Here is a 26,356-nt window from a genome sequence, read left to right on the forward strand (position 1 = left end):
GGAGGTCGGATCTGAAGAGACTGCACATTGCCATGAGTCAAGAGAGGTTGGCTCATATCTGAAGAGATTGCACAATAGCCACAGGAAAGTGTGGAGCAGCTCAGATCTGAAGAGAGTACACATAACCATGGGTCAAGGGAGGACAGCTCGTATCTGAAGAGACTGCACGAAGCCATGGGTCAAGGGATGACAGCTTGGATCTGAAGAGACTGCACGAAGCCATGGGTCAAGGGAGGACAGCTTGGATCTGAAGAGACTGCACGAAGCCATGGGTCAAGGGAGGACAGCTTGGATCTGAAGAGACTGCACGCAGCGGGGGTCAAGTGAAAACAGCTCAGATCTGAAGAGACTGCACATAGAATATATGACGGTACAACACATACCATTACATTACATGCTTTTACAACACAGTTTTTACGGCGACACTACCATTACAACACATATTTTTACACCACAGGGCATTATCATGCACATGGATTGACATACATAATAATAACCATTACAACACCAACCATTACAATGCATACCAATACATCGAATATCAAAACCATGAATAATAATCCCATGTAAAATGAACACATATAATGATTAATAAAACATTGAGGTAAAAATTAAATAAATAAAAGCAACAATAACACTTTCCTACATTTAAAAAAATATTTTTAGAGCTAGAAAAAAAAAATACCAAGACAGCACTGGTTACGGCTACTGAAGAACTGAGATCAATTTTGGATGCTGGCGGGAAGGCCGCCTTGATTTTACTAGATCTTTCAGCGGCCTTCGACACGGTTATCCATGCCTTTTTAGTCAACAGGCTCTCAGAATTAGGACTCAGAGGCATGGCCCTTAAACTGCTGTCCTCCTTCCTTTCTGATAGGGCTCACTCGCTAGAGGCCGGAGCCTTCTCTTCCGAACAGGTTACGCTCCAATGTGGGGTGTTGCAGGCCTCGGCCCTTAGCTCTACGTTGTTTAATATATATGTTTCACCTCTGGTATAAATTTTCAGGCAATTCGGCTTCTCAGTGCTCTCCTATGCTGATTATACACAGCTAGTCGAGTCTATTTCCAGCAACGTTGAAGAGACAGCGGATCGTTTTAATCGCTGTTTGACCCAGGTCAATCAGTGGATGAGTTTGAACTGCCTGATAATGAATGGTGGAACGACGGGGGCTCTCCTTTTGGGCACAGATACCTCATTTTGGTCACCTAGATGGTGGCGGTCCAGTCTGAGAGACCTTCCAGTCCCTGTGCACAAGGAAAAACATCTAGGCTTAATATTTGATGACAAACTGACCTTCAAAAACCAGATTAGCTCCCTCATTATTTTTCTTCATCCTAAAGATTATCAGGATAATTTCCCCCTTCATTCCGCCAGAAACCTTTAAAATCCTGGTGACAGCACTAGCCTTGTCCAGACTGGACTACGGGAATGCGCTGTACGTATGGGTCCAAACGCAGCACCTTCAAAAGCTGCAGCGTCATCAACATGCGGCACCCAGACTGCTTCCGGGTATCCTGAAACTTCAACCAGTCTCATGCAAGTTAAAAACCTTGCACTGGCTCCCAGTGGACAAGAGGATCACATTCAAAGCCCAATGCCTAGCGGTTAAGGTACTCCAAGGGCCTGGTCCTCACTATCTGAAGAACCAACTGAATTGGTACATACCGCCTAGAAATCTAAGATCTGCTCACTGCAAACTTCTACAAGCACACAGGTTTAAGAAAACCGGTTGGGGTGGAAGAAGCTTACTGGTAGGGACTGTTAAAACCTGGAACATGCTCCCAGCTGGTATAAAAAACAGCCCAACACTTCAAGCCTTCAGGAAAGCACTGGCTCTTTGCCAACTAATCTTTCAGAGTCAGTCTCATTGGCAACTTTGTTGTACTTCCTGGTATTAGAGCCTAGACGCCTATGTACAGGTGTGCGCTTTATAAATGCTCAAATCAAATCAACAATAAAAAAGTAGATTCTATTAATTACTTAAACATGCATATATGTGCCAAACAAAAAAATGTAAAGTCTTTGCACTATTGCAAAGAAACATCCTAGTTATTGTCGACAATTGAAAAAATTGTGTCATTCCACCATTTCCACCACACCTGTCTGACCACCTTCTACCTAAAATGGCTGCCAATTTCAATGTAAACATTAACAATAACATTTTATACACAACATAAAACATACCCGTTCTGTCAGGTTATGAATCACGCTGAAAAATATATTTCAAAACATATTTTCCTTTTAATTTTCGTTTCACTCTGCCAAACATATAAATTAAGCTGTCCACCATTTTGTGCACAGTGGTGCACTGACTTCCTTAGTACCCTGACGCATTTACAGTAGCAGGACAAAACTGCCAGCTGCAACTACAGATTTTGCCATCTATTGACAAAAGAAGTCTAACTTTTAAATGAAGCACATGTAGATAAAATACCATTTATTTAAGTGCCAAAAGTATTTTTACATTTTTTATATATTCGCAAATTTTTAAAAAGACATCAAGCAATACAAAACATTTATTGTAACAAAAGTAAGTGTATATTTTCAATATATTTCAAATGGCCATAAATGTAAAAACAAGTCACATTTTGCTTTTAAATCATTGACAGATTTTGACCATACTCAAAAAACAATTAACAATGTTTGAAATTTGACATATTGTAGGTACAATGTAAAATATTTGTAATACATTTAAAAAAAATCATACTGTTAAATATTTGAAAATTCAAATATGAAATACACAGCTTGTTTACTTCAGTAAACATGCTAGTCAGTAGTACTGAACGCCCCAAAAAATTCAAACTCAAAAGGGTCCCTGCTACAGAAAAGGTGATGGTCTGGGTGGGGGGCAAAAATACTATTCTGACTCTGCATGGTGCTTTCTTCATGGAAAGTGCAGATTAGTGGTAGAAAGCAAAATAACTTTTCTAACTCCAAAGCATGCTTGCCTCAGGGATGGTGCTTGATAGAGGTAATAGTAATAAAAAACAATACTAACTGTACCGCAGGGTGCTTGCCTCAGGTAAGCTGCTGGATAGTGGTTTGAAGCAAAAAAACTATTCTAAATCCAGAAGATGCTTTACTCAGGGAAGGTGCTGGTAAACTGATGAGGGTCACTATTACCATTCTAACTCCACAAGGTGCTTACCACAGGGAAGGTGCTGATTATTATTGGGGGGCAAAACTACTATTCTAACTCCACAGTATGCTTACCTCTGGGAAGGTGCTGGGCACTAAATGTGGACAAAATTACTATTCTAACTCCACAGGGTGCTTACCTCACAGAAGCTGCTGTATAGTGGTTGGAGGCAAAAAACTATTCTAAATCCACAATATGCTTGACTAAGGGAATGTGCTGGTCACTGTTGGGGGGCAAAATTACTATTGTAACTTCGCAGAGTGCTTACCTCCTGGAAGGTGCCGCCTAATGATGGGGGAAAATCACCTTCCTAACTCTACAGAATGCTTGCCTCAGAGAAGGTGCTGGACACTATGTGGGCCATTAGGATGAAGGGCAGACTTTGTCCGCCCACCATCCCATCGGATAACGGGACTGCATCCTGCATTTTTAACATTGTGGCGGGCGGTGCTCTTAGCACCGCCCGCCACAATGCTAAAAATGCCATGTTGTTCATGCACATGTAGGGGGTACCATATGTACCCCCCATGTGCCTCCCCCACCCCCATCAACCTGAGGGCCGGCAACGAGCCCCCAAACTGAAAGACCGCATGCCTTTCAAGGCACCCTCCCGCCCTCATCCCAATATGGTTGGCGGTGTCTCGCAGACACCGCCACCATAGGAATGCACTTTTTCTGCCGGTCAACTTCGCGACTGGCGGAACTGCGGCAGACAGACTTTCCGTCCGTTGCGGAACCCCCAGCCAACCTAATGTGGCGGGGGTCATTTTGTTGAGGATGGCGGGCGGATTGCCCCCGCCGGGCCGGTGGTAGCTTCCGCCGCCAGCCATCCTAATGGGCCCCTAAGGGTCTCATTACGATGTTGGTCGGAAAGCATTGTGACCGACTCGGTCTTTGAAACGTTTCTGACCGAAATGGATTGGGGGAGTCTGACAGACCTATTATGATGTTTCCGAACATCATTCTGTCGGACCCCCATTGACTTCAATTGGAGCCTGTGTTCCAACTGACAACACAGGCTCCCATTGTAAAAAGGAGTAGTCATGGAAAACCCTGCAATCTGTGGTGGGCACTCCTTAGTGCTTGCCACACAATGCATGGTTGTTAAGAGGGTACCCATTTGTACCCCCACGGGCCTCAACCGGAAGACTCCTGGTGAAGTGGGGCCTGCTATGGCCTCCAAAGTCAGATTCCGACAAGCGATCCATGTCGGACAGACAGATTTGGGAAGGCTTTCCAAATCTGACATTATAATGCCTCGGTCGGTAACGCGTCCATAAAGCCCTGCGAGTCGCCTCTGACCGACTCGGTTTCTCCGAATGCCAAATGGAACCAAGTCGAAGGACCGGCAAGTTTCAGAATATTGTAATCAGTCGGTCGAATATGTTTCCGAATCGGTCAGGTTCCGAATTGGATTTAGATGAACCGAATGCCGTTCGGAGCCTTTCCGACTGACATTGTAAATGGCCCCTGAATAGGGGCAAAGTTACTATTCTAACTCCGCAGGGAACTTGCCTCAGGGAAGCTGCTGGATAGTGATGTGAAGCAAAATAACTTTTCTAAATCCACAAGTTGCTTGACTCAGAGAACGTGCTGGTCAATGGTAGGGGGCAAAATTACTATTCTAACTCCGCAGGGTGCTTACCTCAGGGGAGGGGCTGGTGGGTAAAATCACTTTTCGAAATCCATAGGATGCTTGCCTCAGAAAAGGTGCTGGAAACTAAGGGGCATGTTAGCAAGCCCCAGCGATAATTATCGCTGAGCGTGCTTATCGCGCTTTAAATTATCGCCGGCTATTGCTGGAATATATTGCCAAGCTAGCGCTGTATTATCAACACTTAGCACTATGGCGATAAATATTCCAGCAATAGCGGGATTTTCCATGGAACATCGCTGGTTTTTTCAGCGATATTCAATGGAAAACAGCTATAACTTGATGATAAGGGGCCTGTGGCCTTAGCCCCACAATCCACTTCACATGTTAGGTATTTAACAGACGTTAAATTCCTGCGATAAGGCATAGTAAACGCGATTCCAACTATCGCTACTCCTCGTTGATAATATCGCAAAGCAGGGTTAGCGATAGTTTCCCATGGAGTTTTGTCAGTCATTAATGATGCCATTGCCTAAATGGGGAAAAAATACTATTCTACCTCCACAGGGTGCTTGCTGAAGTGAAGTTGCGGGATTGCACTGGGAGGCAAAAAATCTATTCTATCTCCACAAGATGTTTGACTCAGGGAAGGTGCTGGTCACTAGTGGGGGGCAAAATTACTCTGCAGGGTGCTTAGCTCAGGAAAGGTGCTGGTTAGTTGTGTGGGGCAAAATCACTATTCTCCACAGGGTGCTTACCTTAAACATTTGATTGACTCAGAGAATGTGTTCATGACTTTTTTATATTAAAAATAAAATTAGTAAAATTCAAAATAGCAATAATTAATTTTCTTATTTTGCACAGCTAAAACACACTAAAAACAATTGTTTGTACTGCAAACCTCATCTCCGCCACAGACTACGAGAAAGCATCCACAGGTAAAATAACGCAAAAAACCAACTGTGCAACAAAATCTAGCCAAAACATTTTTTTTTCTGAAATCCGAAAGGTAATCAAATTCAAAAGTCACCATTCTTAGTTGTAGAGCTTCCCAACATCAACCACAAGAGAGAAACTGTTCTATTGGAGCAAAAACATGGTCAAGCCAACTATACTAAGGTAAGATTTAAAACTGAAAGAAAATTAAATTACTCTTTTTCTTATAACAGAAATCAGCTTCTAACCAAGCTGAAAAGGTCACAAGTTGTAAAAACTAAAACAAAGAATGTAAGAAAGAACATGTTCCTCAAAAACTCATTTGAAAACCCAATGACTATAAACAATGTTTTAGCAGGTTAAACATTCAAATCAATACGCAATCACAAAAGCAAGTGTTAACAGCAATGTTATGTAACCATTTTTATTCTGGAATGTTAATAATCTAACATGTTTAACACTATGAGGTTGATTGCGATGTCGGTCGGAAAGGCTCCAAAACGGATTCGAGTCAGCTTAATCTGATTTGGAACCCTTCTTTCTCACCTTTCTGAACTACCGATTACGATATTCAGAAAGCGTTTGGACTTTCACAGTGGGTTCCGAATGGCATTTGGAGGAACTGAGTCGTTCAAAGCCGACTCATACAGTCTGCATTTCTGAGCGAGCGATTTCGATATCAGACTCGGACAGCTTTTCTGAATTGGTTGTTCCGACATGGATCGGCTGTTGAAATCTGACTTTGGAAGCCTGTAGCAGGCCCATCTTCACCCGGACCCTTCCAAATGGGGCCACTGGGTGTACCCAAGGGACCCTCGCCAACTCCAAGGAACTCTTCAGTGTCATCAGCGAATTCACCAACCCACGCAGTGAAGCCACAGACATTACCCCTTCCCAAGACCTCTGCGACAAACTGCGAACATACTTCTACCTCAAGATCAAAACGCTTTACGACAACTTCATCGACCACCTTCAAGATGCCGCAGCCAACCCCCAGAAACACCAGCCAGCCCACCATCTCCAACTGGACACCTATCACGACCGATGACACCACAATGACCGTGAGAGGCATCCACTCAGGGACTCCCACTGACCTCTGCCCCCGCACATCTACCACAGAGCCGCAGACACCATCGCACCAAAACTGCAATACACAATAAACACCACCTTCAAGACAGGCACTTTTCCAGATGACTTGAAGTATGCAGAAGTCAGGCCCCTGCTCAAGAAACCCACGGCAGACCCCACCAACCTCAAGAACTACAAGCCCATCTTGATCCTCTCCTTCGCAGCCAAAGTGGCAGAGAAAACAGACAACAGGAAACTGACATGCTTCAATGAAGAGAACGCCATCTTAGACCCGTCCCAATCCGGATTCCAAAGCAATCACAGCACCGGGACCGCCCTACTCGCCGTCACAGACAACATCCATGGACTCCTGGAACAAGATCACTCAGCAGCCCTCATCGAATTCGACCTGTCGGCAGCCTTCAACACCGTCTCCCACGTACACTAGTCGCCAGACTACACGACGCCGGCATACAAGAAACAGCTCTGGACTGGATCCGATCATTCCTCACCGGAAGCCAAAGGATCAGACTACCTCCTTTCCTCTCTACCCCCACAAAAACCACCTGAGGAATCCCACAGGGCTCATCACTGTGCCCGACCCTTTTCAACATCTACATGGCCCCCCTCGCCGCCATCGTCAGACAACAAGGTCTCAACATTGTATCCTATGCAGACGACACCCAGCTCATCCTCTCCCTCACCAAAGACCTCAACACCGCAAACCTCAACTTCCAAAGAGGAATGCAATACGTTGCAGTCTGGATAACCAACAACTGCCTCAAACTCAATGCCGAGAAGACAGAAGTCCTCATACTCGGAACCACCACATCAGCATGGGATAACACCTGGTGGCCCACATCCCTCGGAATCCCACCCACTCACCACCTCAGGCCACACAAAAAACCCTGGCATCGTATTCGACTCATCATTCCCCATGAACCGCCAGGTCAACGTTGTCACTTCCAGCTGCCTTCCATCCCTTCTCCGGAAACTCCAGACAATCCAAAACACCACGGCCAGACTCGTCCTTGGCATCCCCCAGCACAATACCATCAGCCAACACCTTCTCAGACTCCACTGGCTCCCCATGGAGAAGAGAGTCACCTTTTAAATCCTCACTCATGCCTTCAAATGCCTTCACAACAACGGACCGAAATACCTCAACGACAGAATAAACTTCCACATACCCAAAAGAAACCTGCGATCTGCCAACCTCGCACTAGCTGAAGTCCTGTGCATCCACAGAGCAAGAGAAGGTGGTAGATCATTCTCGCACATTGCAGCCAAGACCTGGAACAAGCAACCGGCAGATATTAGATGTGCCCTCCCTGAACACCTTCAGGAAGACTCTCAAGACCTGGCTCTTCGGCTGAACGGACATGCGTTCCCCCCTCTATGCCTTGAGACCCTCACAGGTGAGTAGAGTGCACACAATTCCCCGATTGATTGATTGGCCCCTCTTTGCAACCATGCACATTGTAGCAGGCACCATGGGGTACCCACCATAGGGTGCACGATTTTCCCCAGCCAACCCTTTCTTCAATGGGAGCCTGTGTATTCGTTCTGAACACACGCTCCCATTGAAGTCAATGGGAGTCTGACCAAACCGTATTCGAAACAATCATATTCGATCGGTCTGACTCCCCAAATCCTATTCGGTCAGAAAGCATTCTGGGACCGACTCGGTCGGAATGCTTTCTGAACGACATCATAATCGACCACTAAAGCTTGTTTTTTCTAGGTGAAAGTTTGAAACAAAACATAAAATTAAAACAAATGCTATTTCTAAAATGGCATCAGCAAGACAAGCTACTTATATCAAATCCCAAAGAGGAAATAGACTCCTAAAACACGCTGACTACATTTATTGTAAGATTGTAAGGAGAGACTAACTAAGCCCAGGAGTAATTGGAGGTGTGTGCAATATTACGTACAAGCAGAGAGGTTACTCTAGGGGACATTGTTGAAAGGACCACAGAGCATAACCACTCTGTCTGCAATGGAGATTGAGGTTAGAGAAAACATAAATCAAATGGAAGAACTTGCATCTACCTCCAATGAACACTGTGGTGCAGTTTTGAGAGAGGTATCACAACACATTCCTATGCATGTAGCAAGCTCTATGCCAACAATCCCAAAATTATGAAGAACTATACAACGAAAAGAATAGTAACTCCCCACATATAACACCCCAAACATATTCTGATATTACCATTCCTCCTGAACTAACTGTAACTGTCACTGTTACTTATGAAACCTTTGTATTGCACGAGAACAAAAACCCTATAAAAAGAATACTAATCTTTAGCACACCCCGTAACCTTGTAAAATTGGAGACTAGTGATAATTGGATGATGGATGGGATGTTTAAATCCACAACCCATCCATTTACCCAAATGTACACTATTCATACCTACATTAATAACACTGCAGTTCCCTTAGGGTACAGTTTACTCCCTGATCAGCAATCCTCAACATAAACTGAATTATTAACAGTGCTAAAATCTAAAACACAAAACAAAAGTTTTAGAAAAGTGATAATTGATTTTTAATTTTCTTTTTTTTTTGTTTTATATTTTTATTTTATTTTCACTTGGTACGAGACAACAATACATTCAAAATTATTTCACATCATACTGTGATTTGATTTGGATGAACTTAATTTTTACAAAAAGTTTGATTAAATACAGAAGAGAAAGGTAAAGTAAAAAATGCTATTAATAAGGTCAAATATATCACATACATACACAGGAATCTATAAATCAAATATCATATCATAATAGAGAGGCTAAGATATACCAGCAGAATCCACTTGTCAGTCAAAGTTAGTCTTTAAGTCATTCAGTTCAATCTAAGTCCCCCCAAATGTTCTCAAATTTCTTTAGCGACCGAATGCCTCTTAATTCTGCTAGAGTACACTCCATTGTTTTGATTTCAATGACTAAATACCACCATTCCATGGCGTTAGGTATATTAAGGCTAATCCAGGCCCTTGCTAGGATTAATTTAGCACATGAAATTAGTATTGATGCCAATGCAGGGCGTGGTTGATTAGTCAGATGTAGGCCAAATAATGCCATAGGCGCCGTTATAGGGGAGCTAAGAATGTTTTTAGCAGCCAAAATGTTTCCCACTTCTTCCCAATATTTCCCGAGCATTGGACAGGAAAACAGCATGTGCACCAAATCTGCCGCATATTCAGCGCATTTCGGGCATTTGGTTTTATCTCCCAAGGCATTGCCTGTGGGCCATTTCTAAAAATGTTCTGGCGTATAGTAAAGCATGTAGGTGGTTCTGTATTGTTGGAGTCTTAAACTAGATGACCGTACAGAGTTATGAATATTAGTATAAGATTGAATAATATGTTTTCCTGTAAAATTTGTTCCAAGTTTGGAGTTCCATTTTTTAGCAAGTATATCACTGTCGTCAGGTATGAGGCCTATGAGAAATTTGTAAGTCGAGCTGATGATTGATTTCTCTTTCCTAGAATTTAAGCAATCCCAGATACCACCGCTCGACACGCTATTGATTTTATTTTTGTGCACTAAAAAATCATAGATTTGTAAATATTTAAACCTATGTATTTCAGACAGACCATATAGGTGTTTTAGAGTGGGAAATTCTAGCATGCCTTGAGAGTTGTACAAATCACCCAAAACTGTTACGCCTTTCAGCTGCCATCTACGGGATTCTCCATCGCTGAATATGCTCGGTAGGCCAGGATTGTTCAATAGAATCAGCTGAGAGTGATATATAGTGGTTTTGCAGTAAGCGAGAATATCCTTCCATACTCTTATTATGTCACGTGCGGTCTTGAACTTGACCCGTTTGTAGTAATTTGGGTCTGTTATGTGAAGTAAAATTTGGTTAGAGTCGCCTTTTAGCAATAAATGGTGGTAAAATAACATATCCTCAATATTTAATAATGACCATATGCGTCTTATAAATGATGCCCAAAAGTATAATTTCAAATCAGGAAAATTAAGGCCGCCAGACCCGATCTGATTTTTCAATACCTTTAATCATCTCCTAGCCTTCTTGTACCCCCAGATGAAGTTACCAAAAATCCCATCTAGTTGTTTAAAAAAAAGCCTATTCAGTATCAAAGGGATTGATCTAAACAACTATAAATATTTGGGTATGATTTTCATTTTGATCAAATTTATTCTACCAATTAGACTTAGTGGAAGTCAATGCCATTTTTTCAGCGTCGAGATGGTAGTTTTCGTTATAATTAATAGCGTTAAGTTCTTTAATGTCTGAGGTGATTTTAACTCCAAGATAGGTTGCAACCTTACAGATTTCTGGTACTGGTGTCGGGGGGGCAAAATTAGCTATTATTTGAGTTTTATGTGTATTCAGTTTATAACCTGAAGCTGTGCCGAATTTTAGTGCTTCGAGATTAATAGCTCTTAGGGACTCAATTACTTCAGACGAATAAATAGCAATGTCGTCTGCATATGCAGTAATTTTTAGGCTATGCGTGCCAGTCTTGAATGGTGTTATTCCAGGTTGGGTATCCAAGGCCTTTAAGAACGGTTCAAGTGAGAGGCCAAATAATAAAGGTGACAAAGGGCACCCTTGACAAGTGCCCCTCAAGATTGAAAAACACGCGAAGTAAGCCCTCCATAACTAATGTGTGCCGTTGGTTTGTCGTAAAGTGCACGGATCCCATTTAAGAATTCCCCTTCAAAGCCCAAAGATCCCAGTGTGCGCCATAAATAGTCCCATCCCACCTGGTCAAATGCCTTTTCGGCATCAAGCATTATCATAGCAAGAGGGGTGGCCTCTACCTCTGCTATGTCAAATGCTGTTATTGCTGTTTTGACATGGGCTGATGTGTCCCTCCCTGCTATAAACCTGTGCTGTTGTGTATTTACAATTCTGGGCATTAGTGATGCAAGTCTTTTGGCCAAACATTTTGCGAAAATCTTTGCGTCTGTATTAATCAGGGATATGGGTCTATATGAACCCATCTCCTCTTTAGGTTTGCCCTTTTTGTGGAAAAATAATATTTTAGCTTTATTCCAGGAGCTGGGGGCCAGTCCTGTCGTGCCAATATGTAATATCACTTCTAAAAGAGAAAGTATTAGTTCATCTAAGCATAGTTTATAGATTTCCAATGGAATGGTGTCTTCACCTGTGGCTTTCCCTATAGACAGTGATAGTATAGCCTCCTTTAGTTCTTTTCTCGTTATGCCTATGGCCAGAGCGTCTACTTCAGTCGCCATTAGCTGGTTCGTTAGATTTTCTCTTAAGTAATCCTCATTTACAGAACCGTTAGGCGTACATTCCGGGGTGTACAAAGCTTCGTAATAATTAGCAAACTGTTGGGTGATATCATTTGGTTGACTATATTTCTTGTTGTCAAGTCCTGTTATTTGAGTAATCGTGGAATCCACTCTATCTTCTGCCACTTTAAAGGCTAAAATTTTGCCTATTTTGTCTCCACCCTCATAATTAGAAAATTTATATTTATGTATCTGAGCACTATTTTTTTTTAGAAGTTTTTCTTTGGTCTTACATTTTAGCTGGCTAAGATTTGCGCAGATTTCCAGAGTAGGTAAGTTATCTCTTAAGGCTAGTGCTAACCGAATCTCTCCAGCAGCAATATCAGATGTCAAGGCTGCATCGTTCTTACGTCTTTCAGAATTCTGTTACAGGACATAAGATTGCGTGAACCCTCGGATGCTAGCCTTACAAGTGTCCCATACTATTAAACATGAAGCAGTGTTTCTGTTGATGTCTAAAAATTCTATTATATGATGTTTTAACTGCATAATATAAGACGTATCTGATATTAAATTCCTAGGGAACGTAAAAGGTCTGGGAGGTTTGCGATTCGAAGAAATAGAAAATTCCACCATGATGGGGTTATGGTCGGATGAAATGCGGGGGTAGATTACTATTGATGCAGAGTTCATCAAGAAATCTGAAACAAAGGCAATGTCTAGTCGGGAGCATAACTTGTGAGGTGCTGAATAATATGTGTAGCCAGGAGAATTTGGGTGTAAGTATCTCCATACATCTTTGACATTGTGCATCTTGCATAGATCTAGAATAGAAGCTCTAGTTTTGGACATTCGTTTGTGATTACCCGGCCGAGTAGTGTCTATTTGGCAATTCAAGATACAATTGAAATCTCCCATAACTATTAATTCTCCCTCCCAGTCTAGTAATGCTATATTTAGCTGATCAAATATTCTGGGTTCATCTTTGTTAGGACCATATACAACACAGGCTACAAACTTCGCATTGTTGATGCAGAGTTGAGTGATCGCCCACCTTCCCTTTTTGTCGTGTGTTGATTTGATTATTTCTGCTTTAAATCTTTTATCTTTCAAGATTGCTACCCCCCTTGTTGAGGAAACCACAGCTGAGCTTATTACCAGCTCCAATCCCAGTTGATTCAGCAGTTTCTTGTCTTTATCTGTGATATGTGTTTCCGACAAGAATACTAAGTGGGGGTTATAGAGTCTTAGCTCTTCTGCGACTAAACGCCTTTTACGTTTGTTATTCAGCCCTGAGACATTCCATGCCAAGAATTTAATATTATGCATCACTGATATAGAGCAAAATGACAATAAACAGCATCCATTCCATCAGCTCTATTAAGTCATATAAATTGTTCTTCATGTACTGTTCAGAGACAAAAAAGTTTTTTACAAAATCAAATCTCACGTTGTGTCCCTCTACCAGGTTGAAAATATTTTTCATTTTTCCCCCCGCCCTCTCCCCCTACCCTCTCCTTCCACACCCTCCCCTGTCTGCGGAGACCCACCCACCCCACCCCCCCTCACCATCTGCTGCCGTTGGTGAGGCAGCGCCTGTGGCAGAGAGTCCGAGTCTCCCTCCCCCTCCCCCTGAAGTTGCAGCTATTAATAATGCAGCATCAAACCATGATGCCATGATGATATATTTAACAGAATAAATTGTAAGTTCACCACTATCTGGTAATACCTAGTGATACCTAGTGATTAACAGTTCGGCCCCCCCCCTCAACCTTGAATTTCCCTCGTCCCTTCACATTCCCATTTCTATCTGTCTAACATACTTATATCATATGCGAAAAGTAGGGGTAAGCCCCCCCCCCCAAAAAAAAATAAATGTTTTTTTTCAGTCCTTGCTCCTATTGGTGCTAGACAAAAATGCCTGTGCCTCGTGAACGTCGTTAAAGAAGTTTGTTCGCCCATTCATAATCACTTTAAGTCTGGCAGGTTCCTGCAAGTATGCTTGACCTCCCAATTTATTGACTGGATTGATTAGTTTTCACATTTCCCATCTTTTGTCCATCGTGGTTTTACTAAGATCTGAGCGGGTAAAGATGGAGAGATTGCCAATAGTTATTGGGGTGTTAGGTTTGGCTTTTTGCCAAACGGCTTGTCGGAGCAGGAAATTGCCAAAGTATATTAAAAACGGGTGTGGAAATTTATTGTTCTGCCGTTTTAAGCCGAGTGGAAGTCGGTGTGCTCTTTGTATTTGGGAGTCCCAATCCCAGTCACAGAGTTCTGGAAAGGCTTGAGGTAACAATTTCACCAGAAATGCCCTTGGGTCAGACCCCTCCAGCCCTTCCGGAATTCCATAAACTTTAAGGTTGGATCTCCTTTGCCGGTTTTACAAGTCCTCGACTTTCCCCTGTAGTTGGGCTAGCTGGGCATCATGATGCTCCGCAGTGAAACCTATCCGTGATGTTTCCTCTTCTACCGCGACTGTGCGTTGCTGAAGCTCTATTATCTCCTGTGTGACGCCCCTTAAGCTGGAGGTTAGATCTGATATGGAAGTTTGCAGTCTTACGTTGTCACTTTTCAGTTGTTGATAGTGCTCTTCCGATTCTCCCCTTTGGCTAATCAAAAGTTTTAATATAGTATCCAGCTGGGAGTGGCCGGTGTTCCCCGTCCCAGTCCACTCTGTTGGGTTCAGTGTCTCATCAGATGATTTATTTGGGTTTGTATTTATATTTACAAAAACCGGCTGATTAGAGCCTGCAACTGATGACAAATGATCCTTCTCTCCTGTGGCTGACTCAGAGGGAGTGCTCCTGGGGGTTTGCGCACTGAGTGGCCCCGGTATGGGGACCTGTGACGTCTCATTATCTGTGGGGCAACCCCCTGAAAGCCTTAGCGCCATGCTCTTGACTAGCCCCTTGGCCTCAATCCATTTCCTTAGCGGACTCTTGTCAATAACCAGTTTTTTAGCAGCTAGGGGCACTACTCCTGCAGGACGCGTCAGGTTAGACAAAACTTTCCCCCTCTTCTTGTAGCTTGCCTTGGCTTTGCCTCTACGTCTCCGTGAGGACAACCCGATCAAAGAGTTATCTGTAGACTTATCCAGCTCCTCCTCCGTCTCATCATCAAGGTCCTCAAAGGAGGGCTGCTCCTCAACCAATTCCAGAAAGGAATCGCCAGTTTCATGCACCCCAAGTCCAGTATCTTCTTCCATCGTGCCTGTGCCTGTACCTATGCCTATATGGCCCCCCAACACAGAAGCTGTGGCAGTAGCCGTAGAGATATCAAGCAGAGTCCCTCTAGAATTCCCGAAAGCGCCGGGCAACATTGTGGAAGTTTCTACTGAGGGTAGCCCCCCCCTGCCGCAATAACTCCTTCTGTTACCTCAGGGTCCTCTAGGATCTCCTGGGTCCCTTGAGTCGCATTGCCCCTAGGAGAATTGGCAAAGTCATCGCAGTTGCCTTTATCCAATAATGGCACAGTTGGGGGGACTGGCACTGCTGGCCCTGATTCTGTGGTGGGGGCGGTTCCATCCTTAGACAACCCTGGTGGTGGATGTGATAGCGCCTGTGTTTCAGTTTCATCATTTATTGCTATGAGAGTGTCTTGTGTCCTGACACTAAGCGGAGGGGCTGATACCTTCCCCGAAGCCACCCCAGTCTTTGAGACATCACCAGTGTCAGCACAAACGCCCTTCTGAGCAAACACTTTTGGTATTGTTCCACAGTTTGTTAGTACAGGAGGGCGCAGAATGGTCTTACCAGCCGCCTTCCTGTCACTCCCCTTCAAAATCACAGAATCTTGGGATGCGTTGTGCGAAGATAGGGGCTGTAAGGAAGAAGCAGGATTTGCCATGAAATTCACCTGGGCCAGCACTGCAGCCGCCGCCACTAAGGTTGTTGTAGTAGGTGCTGCCATTGATACAGCTATCGCGGGGGCCGAGGTAGCCAAGGCAGTAGAGGCTACAGAAATAGAGGGGGCGGCCACCGCCGCTGCTGCTGCGGAGTTTTTTGTATTCCGCGTAGTGTGCGATGGATGTTTGGGCGACATAGCCCTATGCAGACCTGCAAGCGCCGATGTAGCTACCTTCCGTGTCCCAGAGGTGGCAGACAGCCCAAGCAAATCGATCCTCGATCTGGCGAGCCATTTTCCAAACGCTCGACAAACAGCCGGCGGCAACCACTGCATCCGTTGCGTTGCCGCCGGGAGGCCGCCGGAGAGCCTGCTGAGGAGCCTGCAGGTAAGAGGGACGAGAGAGAGAGAAGCCGAGATGCAGGTTTCTTTTCGTTTTCTTTTCGAGCCAGTTTCCAAACGCTCGCCAAACAGCCGGTGGCAGCCACTGCATCCGTTGCGTTGCCGCTGGGAGGCCGCCAGAGAGCCTGCTGAGGAGCCTGCAGGTAAGAGGGACGAGAGAGAGAGTAGCCGAGATGCCGGTTTCTTTTCGTTTTCTTTTCGTTCTCGCTATTGCTTTTGCTTTTTGCTTTTGAGAATTCGGTTGCGATGTCGGTTAAGCTGCTGCTGAGGTTATCCTAGCAGCCTGCTGTCTCCAGTGTGGAGGGGAGAGCTCTCGGTCTGCCGCGTAGCAGAGTCCTCACTCCGCCATCTTAGGACCCTTTGATTTTTAATTTTCAATGATTAACACCATAACTAAAATGTATGCCGAAACCCAAATTCAAGGAAGTTTTTTCCCTTTTCAAAGGTATACTGGCAAAAAAAAACATCCTTAGTTGAGGATTACATATCAGACAGTAAGCTACAATTTGAATATCAAAAACTAATAAGAGCATTGGGAATTGTTCCTCCTGGCTGTGTGGATGAAATTTGTGGGAGAGAATATGGCCTAACGACTAGGGCGGTCGACCTCGGATTCCGGTCCAGGAAAGACATGGCTTGGCAGTTCGGGCTGGATTGTTCCCATGAGGCACAGGGTCAAGGCTGATTTGCATATGGCCATGTATGAACTGGGGTGGTGTGGAGTGCAAAAAAACGATGGATTTAGGCCCAGATCTCTGTACTGGGGTGAATGTATGACATTGTTCTGCATTCCGTCCATCAATTGTTGTTTTTATATTTTTAAGTACTACATTTCTATTATTAAATGATCATTAATTATTAATACATTTAAAATACATATATTTTTTAAATAATCTTAAATTACTAAATTCGTATTAAAATTAATTTCAGAGTATTAAAACAGAGAAAAGGTGTCACAACCTGTAACTATGTTTTACGTTTTTAAAATATTTTTTATTAAATTGTATTTACAAAGGTAATATAAATTAATATCCGGATATTAAAATTAATACCCGAATATTAATACACTTCCCAACCCATAACCCCTACTTCCCCGGCATCCCGTATCAGAGAAAAGGTGTCACACCCTCTTAAATATTATTTAAATTTATTTTGAAATTAGTTTTAAATTTGTGATAAAGGAAAAACAAAATAATACCCAGGGGTTAAAATTAATACCAAAGTATTAATACAATTCCCCACCCAAAATCACAATTTCTCTGGCATCCAATGTCAATTTAATGTGACATTACTTAAAATCAGCTATAAAAATAAAATGAATTAATGACCGGGTATTAAAATGAATGCCTGAGGATTAATACACTTCCCCACCCAAAACCCCAATTTCCCTGGCATCCCATGCCAGAGAAAAGTGTGACACCCTCTTAAATTGTATTTAAATGTATTTTAAAATTAATTAAAAATTAGTAATGTTTTCACTAGTGGCGCATTCCGCCCACCCCTCTGGACTTCCGCCTGTTGGTGTTTTCCCTGGAAGGCAGCTTTGGAATGTTGGGATTTCCCTGATAGTCTTGGAGAGTGGTGACAGAATAAAGTCAAGTTCTTACCTTCTACTGCATTAAGAGTCTTCTTTACAACACTAGGGTATTAAAATTGATACCAGAGTATTAATGCACTTCCCCACCCAAACTCCTATTTTCCTAGCATCCAGTGCCAGAGAAAAAGTGTCATACCCTATGAAATTTTATTTATATTTAATTTGACATTACTTAAAATCAGTTATAATGGTAAAATAAATTAATACCCTGGTATTTAACTTAATACCCGTCTATTAGTTCATTTTCCCCCTCAAAGCCCATATTTCCCTGGCATCCTGTGCCAGAAAAAAGGTGTCACACCCTCTTAAATGTAATTTGATATTATTAGAAATTAGTTATAAAGATAACTAAATTGATACAAGAGTATTAAAATTAATACTAGAGTATTAAAATACTTCCCTTCCCAAAACCCCTATTTCCCTGGCATCCACTAGCAGAGGAAAAGTGTCACAACCTCTCAAATATTATTTAAAAATATTCAAAAATTAAATATTCCATACAAATAATATAAAAATAACTAAACATTAAAAAGTAAGTACTTACCGAAATACTTCCCTTAAAACACGATGCAATGGCATGCGCTGTAATAGCAAGTTTGTTGTAATAGCACATAGCTATGGGTCAAGGGTGGACTGCTCGGACCTAAAGAGGCTGCACATAGCCAGGGGTCAAGGGAGGATAGCTCAGATATAAAGGGCTCTGCTGGGAGATCTCCATCCCAACACAACCTTAAACTTAAAACATCTATGTTTTAATACTGGATGATTCGGAGTTGATGTAACTAACTTCACCTGTTATCAATTCAATTCATTATGTCTTTATTTCGAATAAAATTCATAAAAGACGACATACAATACATAATATTAAAAAACTACTGCAGACACGCCCCCAATTATTAAAAAAAAGTGTGGCAACAATCAACATGCGATCATATCAAGACAATTAATTTAAAAGGGTTTTCAATTTCATTGAACGGATCAGCCACGCCCAGCCCAGAAATTTAGCTACGCAAATCACAGACATTTCAGTTCTTGTATCACGTAATTTCTGCAGGGCTTCACGATGTCCCCCACAATTCAAGGTTATACATATAGGTTTCAACCATTTCAATCGAGGGGATCGATATGCTGGGCATGCAAAAAACAGATGGCCAATGCTTTCTACCTGGTCGGGACAGCAAAAGCATTTATTGCTTGCATTCTTCGCCCACTTTGTAGTAAAGGAGTTGATGGGCAATGTGCCTACCCGAAACTGATGATACAGTTTTCGGTCTAGGGTTTTGCAAATCAAATCCCAGTAGGGCTCAAGGGACGGAGTTACCTTATGTGTTAGAAAAAGTCCTGTTAGACTACTGTCCGAAGAATGGGTGACCAGTATAGATTTTTTCGTGGCCCAGAAAAGATCCTTAAACTCTTGTTTCGATGGAAACCTGGAGCAACCAGGATTTGTCCCCAGGCTCAGAGAGGCCCATTAAATACAATATATGTTTCACTTCCCGGAGCCATGGGATTCTATGAGCACCCCACAATGATTTAACCTCACCCAATTCATGGGCGAAGAGGCTAAGCTCTGGAGTCGTCCAGAGCCGAAGCCAGAGTGCCACTGGACGAAACTGCGCCATCTCGTCCAAAGGTCTGCAACCTAGATCTAATAGCAGTGGTTTAATTGGAGAGGATTTTGGAAGCCCAACCAGGTTCCGTAGAAACCTATTCTGTGCTGTGGCCAAGACTGACAAGTCCTTGTAACCCCATATGTCAGCTCCATACAGGGTTGCTGCATTAGCCTTGGCCTCATAAATTTTTAGTGCTGGAATGATGCGCTTGGTCAGGGATTTTTTTTGTTCCTGCAGTAAGCAGCCCGTAAGGCGAACAAATTTAAGTTTTAGAGTTTCCAACTGGGGGTTCCAACTAAGTTGATCATCAAGGGTCACGACCAGATATGTCATGACCTTAACCTGTTCAATTGGGACACCGTTCATTGTAACCAAACTTTTGATTGGGTTTTTTTTGTTGAAAACCATAAATTTAGTTTTATCAACGTTGATCTGCAAGTAATTGTTCTTACAGAACTCAGCAATCCTATTCAGGGCTGCCTGTAACCCGCTCCGGGTTTTAGAAAGGAGCAGGGTGTCGCCGGCGAAGATTAACATGGGATATTTTGATCAGCCCAGGGTAGGTGCATCAGTCTGTGTGTTATTAAAAAATTGGACTACCTGGTTGATAAAAAGGAGAAACAGGGTGGGGGCCAACACGCAGCCCTGGCGCACCCCTCGTTGGACTGGAAAGCTGTTGGTCACCTGACCCTGCCTCCCCCACCTTACCTGGGCTAAATTATCCTCATGTAAACGCCTGACTAGTTCCAGGAGTTCTACGGGGAGACCCATAAGTCTAAGAGCTTCCCATAGTTTCGCCCTTGGAACTAAGTCGAAAGCCGACTTCAGATGAACGAATGCGGCATAGATGACTCCTCCGCCCAAGAAGGCCACCTTCCAATAGAGCATAGTGAGTCGAAACACTTGATCTAAGGTGCTGGTGCCTGATCTAAACCCTGCCTGCATAGGGGAGAGTATATTCTTCTGCTCAATCCACCCCTGAATTCTTGCTAGGGCCATTCTTGATATCATTTTTTGAATAGAATCGATCAGGCTTATGGGGCGATAGTTATTAGATAGTGATCGATCCCCTTTTTTATATACTGGAAGTATCTCAGCCCCTTTCCAGGATTGGGGAATCCTTGCGCCTGCTGCGATAGCGTTTGCTAATATAGTAATGTATGGGACCCATAAGTCAAGGTTCAGTTTAAAAAGGTCCGCTGGAATGGCATCTAAACCTGGGGCTTTGCCAGACTGGACAGAACCTAGGGCATGTACCGTGTCTGAAGCGGAAAATGTGAGCCTATCCCCATGAATTATTGGAATTGTCCCCACTGCAGGCTCGGTTGCCAGTTCCTGCTCGGCATTCGTGTCTTTAAATTGTGCAGAGAAAAATTCCACCCAGTCCAGAGCAGAAACATGGTTGACCGGTATTTGGAAGTCAGGGTCCCTTCCCCATCTAACTGTCTCCCAAAATTTTACTTGGTTCGATGACTCACAGGCTTTGAGGAGATCTAACCAGTAAGAATCGTCCCAGTCCCTCTTAGCTGACCAAAGGGTGTGTTTATAGAACTGCCTAGCTTTCCTAATATCAGGAGTAATCCTGGTTTTAACAGCTGCTATTAGTTTACTGTGAGCTTCTCTGCAGCTCTTATTGTACCATATTTTACGTGATTTGTCTTTCTTATTTTTAGATGGCCTGGTGAGGAGATTTTTGAGAGCCATAAAACACTTCACCTGTTATCATTTTCCACAGTTAAAAAGTCAAATAAAAGTCTTTTAGGTTTCCTTGAAAGACCCTCACCCACTGACCTAGTTGGTGGCGTGTTTCAGCATTGGAGTCTCACCCGAGACACCTGGTGCATCAAGGTTGTGCTACAACGCCTGAATATGGAGAATCTTTTTTTTGGTTTTTCCCAAGTGAAGAAAAGGTGAATTAAAATGCCCTCCGGGTTCAGAACGCTGCTGTCAGAGCGTTAACTGGTCTCTCACGCTACAAGTCAGTGTTCACTGTCCTCACGAAACTCCATTGGCTTCCTGTGGAAAAAAGGATCCATTATAAAACCCCCTGTCTTGGATTTAAAATCCTTAAAACTGCCTCCCCTCCCCATGCTATGTCCACTTCTCACATTGTATGTCCCCCGACGCGCACTGCGTTCAGAAGAACAGCATTTGGCAGTAGTGCCCCGATTCAAACTTGCAAGAATGGGCGGTCGGTCATTTAATTACCTCGCTGCAAGACTCTGGAATGGACTCCCTATTCAAATTCGAAGAATTAAGGAGCTATTACCTGTTAGAAAAGCTATAAAAACCTACCTTTTCTGTTCATGTACAACTGCCCACAGTGACAGCTCGAACATTTTCTACCTGTACACCTTCTTGCAGCTAGCGCCGGGACGCCCCTTGGCTGGGGCAGCTGTGCGCGTTACAAGTCTATTTAACATTAACATTAACATTAACATCAGCCAGTGAGGTATTTTTAATATTAGTGACCTTGGCAAAGATTCAAAGCGGCGATGGAAGTCCTTCGAGAAGGCAATGAACCCTCACATCCTCAGTTTGGGTTGACATATTTCATGTCCTACCCTTTCGAGTGGGACCCCGATGATGAAGCCTGCCACCAACTAGGTCAGTGGGTGAGGGGTCTCCTGAGAAAACCTAAAAATGTTTTTTTCACACGGACACGTAAAGGGCATCTTAAGCAAACAGACGGGCATAGCATGGTAACATGCCCGCTAGTCTTTGTTGAGTACATTTAGGAGGAAAAGTGAGCGGGCACCGTTCTCACTCTCTGTTACTCTTACCCCACAAGTGCAGACCTAGCCTTGCTTTTTCTCAAGTACTCTGACACCATGCCATAATAACTTGTGTCCATTCTCTGTATTAGGTCATCTCATGCCAAACTTTTCTCGTGAGTACTCTCAAATTGTGTCACAGCAGTATATTGCAAGCACACTGTGTGCAAGTGAAACCTTGTTTGTCAAGTACTTTGAAACTTTGTCACAGCAGTAACGTGGGGATTGTGTGTGCACACCTTACCTTATTACCTTACTTAACCTTTCCTCATGACTCAACTTAATTAGAATGTTATACAAAATGCTCACTAATTCCCTGAGTTTCACACAAAAGTCCCACAAGTTTAGAGCTTTGAAACCTTCACACAAGAAATACCCAGAGATTGCCAACTCCTCAGCTCTTAAAGAACACACCTGTTCTCAAGGATCTGCAGCTAAGATGGTGAATCTGAGGGTACACCACCCACTGTTCATTGAAAAAACAGGTTTACAGCAGCTGTGAGTACTAGTGTGAGCCAGGATCCACCAGATTACTGTAGCTGTGAGTACTAGTGTGAGCCAGCAACTAACAGCTTACTGCAGTTGTGAGTACTAGTGTGAGCCCACAACTTACAACTCACTGCAGCTGTGAATACTAGTGAGAGCCAGGAGCCACCTGATTACTGTAGCTGTGAGTACTAGTGTGAGCCAGCAACTAACCGCTTACTGCAGCTGTGAATACTAGTGAGAGCCAGGAGCCACCTAATTACTGTAGCTGTGAGTACTAGTGTGAGCCAGCAACTAACCTCTTACTGCAGCTGTGAGTACTAGTGTGAGACAGCAACTTACAACTTACTGCAGCTGTGAGTACTAGTGTGAGCCAGCAACTAACCTCTTACTGCAGCTGTGAGTACTAGTGTGAGACAGCAACTTACAACTTACTGCAGCTGTGAGTACTAGCGTAAGCCAGCAACTAACAGCTTACTACAGCTGTGAGTACTAGTGAGAGCCAGCAACTAACCTCTTACTGCAGCTGTGAGTACTAGTGTGAGCCAGCAACTAACAGCTTACTGCAGCTGTGAATACTAGTGTGAGCCAGCAACTAACAGCTTACTGCAGCTGTGAGTACTAGTGTGAGCCAGCAACTAACCTCTTACTGCAGCTGTGAGTACTAGTGTGAGACAGCAACTTACAAATTACTGCAGCTGTGAGTACTAGTGTAAACCAGCAACTAACAGCTCACTGCAGCTGTGAATACTAGTGAGATCCAGGAGTCACCTGATTACTGTAGCTGTGAGTACTAGTGTGAGCCAGCAACTAACCTCTTACTGCAGCTGTGAGTACTAGTGTGAGACAGCAACTTACAACTTACTGCAGCTGTGAGTACTAGTGTGAGCCAGCAACTAACCTCTTACTGCAGCTGTGAGTACTAGTGTAAGCCAGCAACTAACATCTTACTACAGCTGTGAATACTAGTGAGAGCCAGCAACTAACAGCTCACTGCAGCTGTGAATACTAGTGAGATCCAGGAGCCACCTGATTACTGTAGCTGTGAGTACTAGTGTGAGCCAGCAACTAACCTCTTACTGCAGCTGTGAGTACTAGTGTAAGCCAGCAACTAACAGCTTACTACAGCTGTGAGTACTAGTGAGAGCCAGCAACTAACAGCTCACTGCAGCTGTGAATACTAGTGAGATCCAGGAGCCACCTGATTACTGTAGCTGTGAGTACTAGTGTGAGCCAGCAACTAATCTCTTACTGCAGCTGTGAGTACTAGTGTGAGACAGCAACTTACAACTTACTGCAGCTGTGAGTACTAGTGTGAGCCAGCAACTAACCTCTTACTGCAGCCTTGAGTACTAGTGTGAGACAGCAACTAACAGTGTAGTGTAGTTCCTATTTTCCCTATAGGCCCTGCGCAGTGGAATAACATAAACAGCAGTGTAGACGTAGGACTGTGGTCTTCTAGGTCTCTACTGACTATGTTCGACTTAATTTAGGTTTGCGCCAGCTAGCTCAGAGGTCACTGGAAACTTTCTTGACTGAATAGGAAGTGATCAGCTTCCCTGGCTCAGACAAGAAGGGATTCAGCTTCCGACAGCCGCATCAACATGACAACTTTGCTCCCCAGAATAAGAGTAAATCTCTAGAGTCGTGTGAAAACAACAGACAATTTTTTCACTCAGTCAGACGTGCGTTCTTAGTTCACCAGAGTGCAGAGAAGAGAGAGACGGGCGTTTTCAATAAAGGGTATGATTTATTGAACAGTCTTCCTTCTCATGCAAGAGAAATGGATTGCCACACTTGCAATACTTAATATAAAGTAAATTATGTACAGTAAAAGGAGTATTATGAAATAATACTGTAAAAGCATTGATATGGTTTCTTAGCCATAAGATAGTTAAAATGAATACAATATATACAATATATACATTCATATATACATTGGCTAATGACCTCAACTGGTGCTTCTAACTACGCCTACCCCGGTGTACCTGACCTAAGCCTAATACGTGGGAGGGAGTAAGTAAGTAGCAGTTTAAGTTAAGTTGGTTTTGCCAAGAGTCTGATCCAAGAATTCTCTCTAAGGGTTTAGTCAGCACCGTACCTTTGGAATAGAATGTAGGAGGTCTGGTATTTCCCTCTCAGGACCCGATATCCCAGTCACCCGCAAGGGTAGGCTGGAAACGCCGGAGCTGGATTTTCTCGACAGGAGAAAAGACAGCGTCTTTCTCAGCGCGTCAAAGAGGAGGGGCAGCGTCCGTGGGCTTCTCGCGTCTGCTGGGCTCTCTGCAAGGGGACAGCTGTTCTGCACCAGAATTCACCACCGTGTGTTTGCTTAAGGCAGCGTTGGCATATTTATACCTGAAAGGTGCCGGATTTGATGTAAGGTTGGACATAAGACGTCAATAAAGATGTCACTAAGAACTGGTCGTTCTTACAGTGCTTGCAGGAGTTCTATTACAAATCAAAACAAAGCAAGCTGGGATTTCCCAGGTTGCTGGGGGTTTGGTGTGTCGAAAGAACTCGGTTGTCTCTCTAGGAATCTAAGGAAGTAGCTTCTGCTGTGTCATGGACTGCAGAGGCGATTTACTGAAAATATGGCTCTGATTATTATGCCATTAAAGGGATATGTATTGATTATAGCCGTATAGGGGCATAAGGTCACAATATTGATCGGGATCCTAGATAAAACACATCACCCACTCCATGGTTTTATGTCCATCAATTACTAAAAACTTAAGCAAAAAAGATGCATGTGTATTCCAACCCACCCCAAAACACATTTAGCATTTGAAATGGTGTATACGAAATACATGAAAATGATAATAGGTACTGTACGTTTTAAGCAGTATGGTCATTCAGAAAAATTGCTTATGTATATCAACTGAACGATTTGCGAAAAATTACACATGAAATGTCTCTCAATACAGAAAAGAAGGGCGAGACTATTTCATCACATATAAATACAGTTGCTGTAAAATGTGCTAGAGGCTGTGGTAATATTTTGTCTCTAGATCTATTAAAAATAGAAGCTCTGTTCTTTATGAATAGTTCTACTTTAAGCAAAGTACGTGTGCCAGAGAAATTGTAAATATTTTGGAATTTTGGAAAAAAGAATTTCATGATGAGGGGGGGCGGAAAATAGTTCCAAACGTTTTTCAGTAGCTCTGGTTTATCAAAGCCGAAGGCCGAATTCAGAATTCATGGGAACGCTGTGTGCCGGATTGTTTTCCAAAAAGTTATTGTTTCTGTTCAGGGGAGAACATCATTTCAGACAGACTCGCAAAAAATTGGTCTACATATTCAGGTGACAGTTTGACCAAGTTTGATAATGCTGTAACCTGGCAGACGTGAGAATGATTGCTATCATCGATTTCAGGATCAGCAATGCTCACAGAGGGTCGTACCTGGGTGATGTTGCTTTCATTTCTTGCTTCACTGCCACCACCTAATCGTAGCTCAGAAGTCTCAACGAATGCCGTCATCAGGATTGGTAACCTCTGGGGACAACACGATGCATGAGCCGTTACAGGACTTAGCAAAGTATCGATATCCATTGGTACTGCTGATTGTAGTGCAAGACAGGTGTCTAACATGCATTCCTCTCCGCATAGCATACATCGAAGCACAGGTAAGATGCAGGTCTGCCATATTGGTCTGAATGAAAGA

Source organism: Lissotriton vulgaris, chromosome 11 (genome assembly GCF_964263255.1).
Source record: "Lissotriton vulgaris chromosome 11, aLisVul1.2, whole genome shotgun sequence".
Classification (NCBI taxonomy): Eukaryota; Metazoa; Chordata; class Amphibia; order Caudata; family Salamandridae; genus Lissotriton; species Lissotriton vulgaris.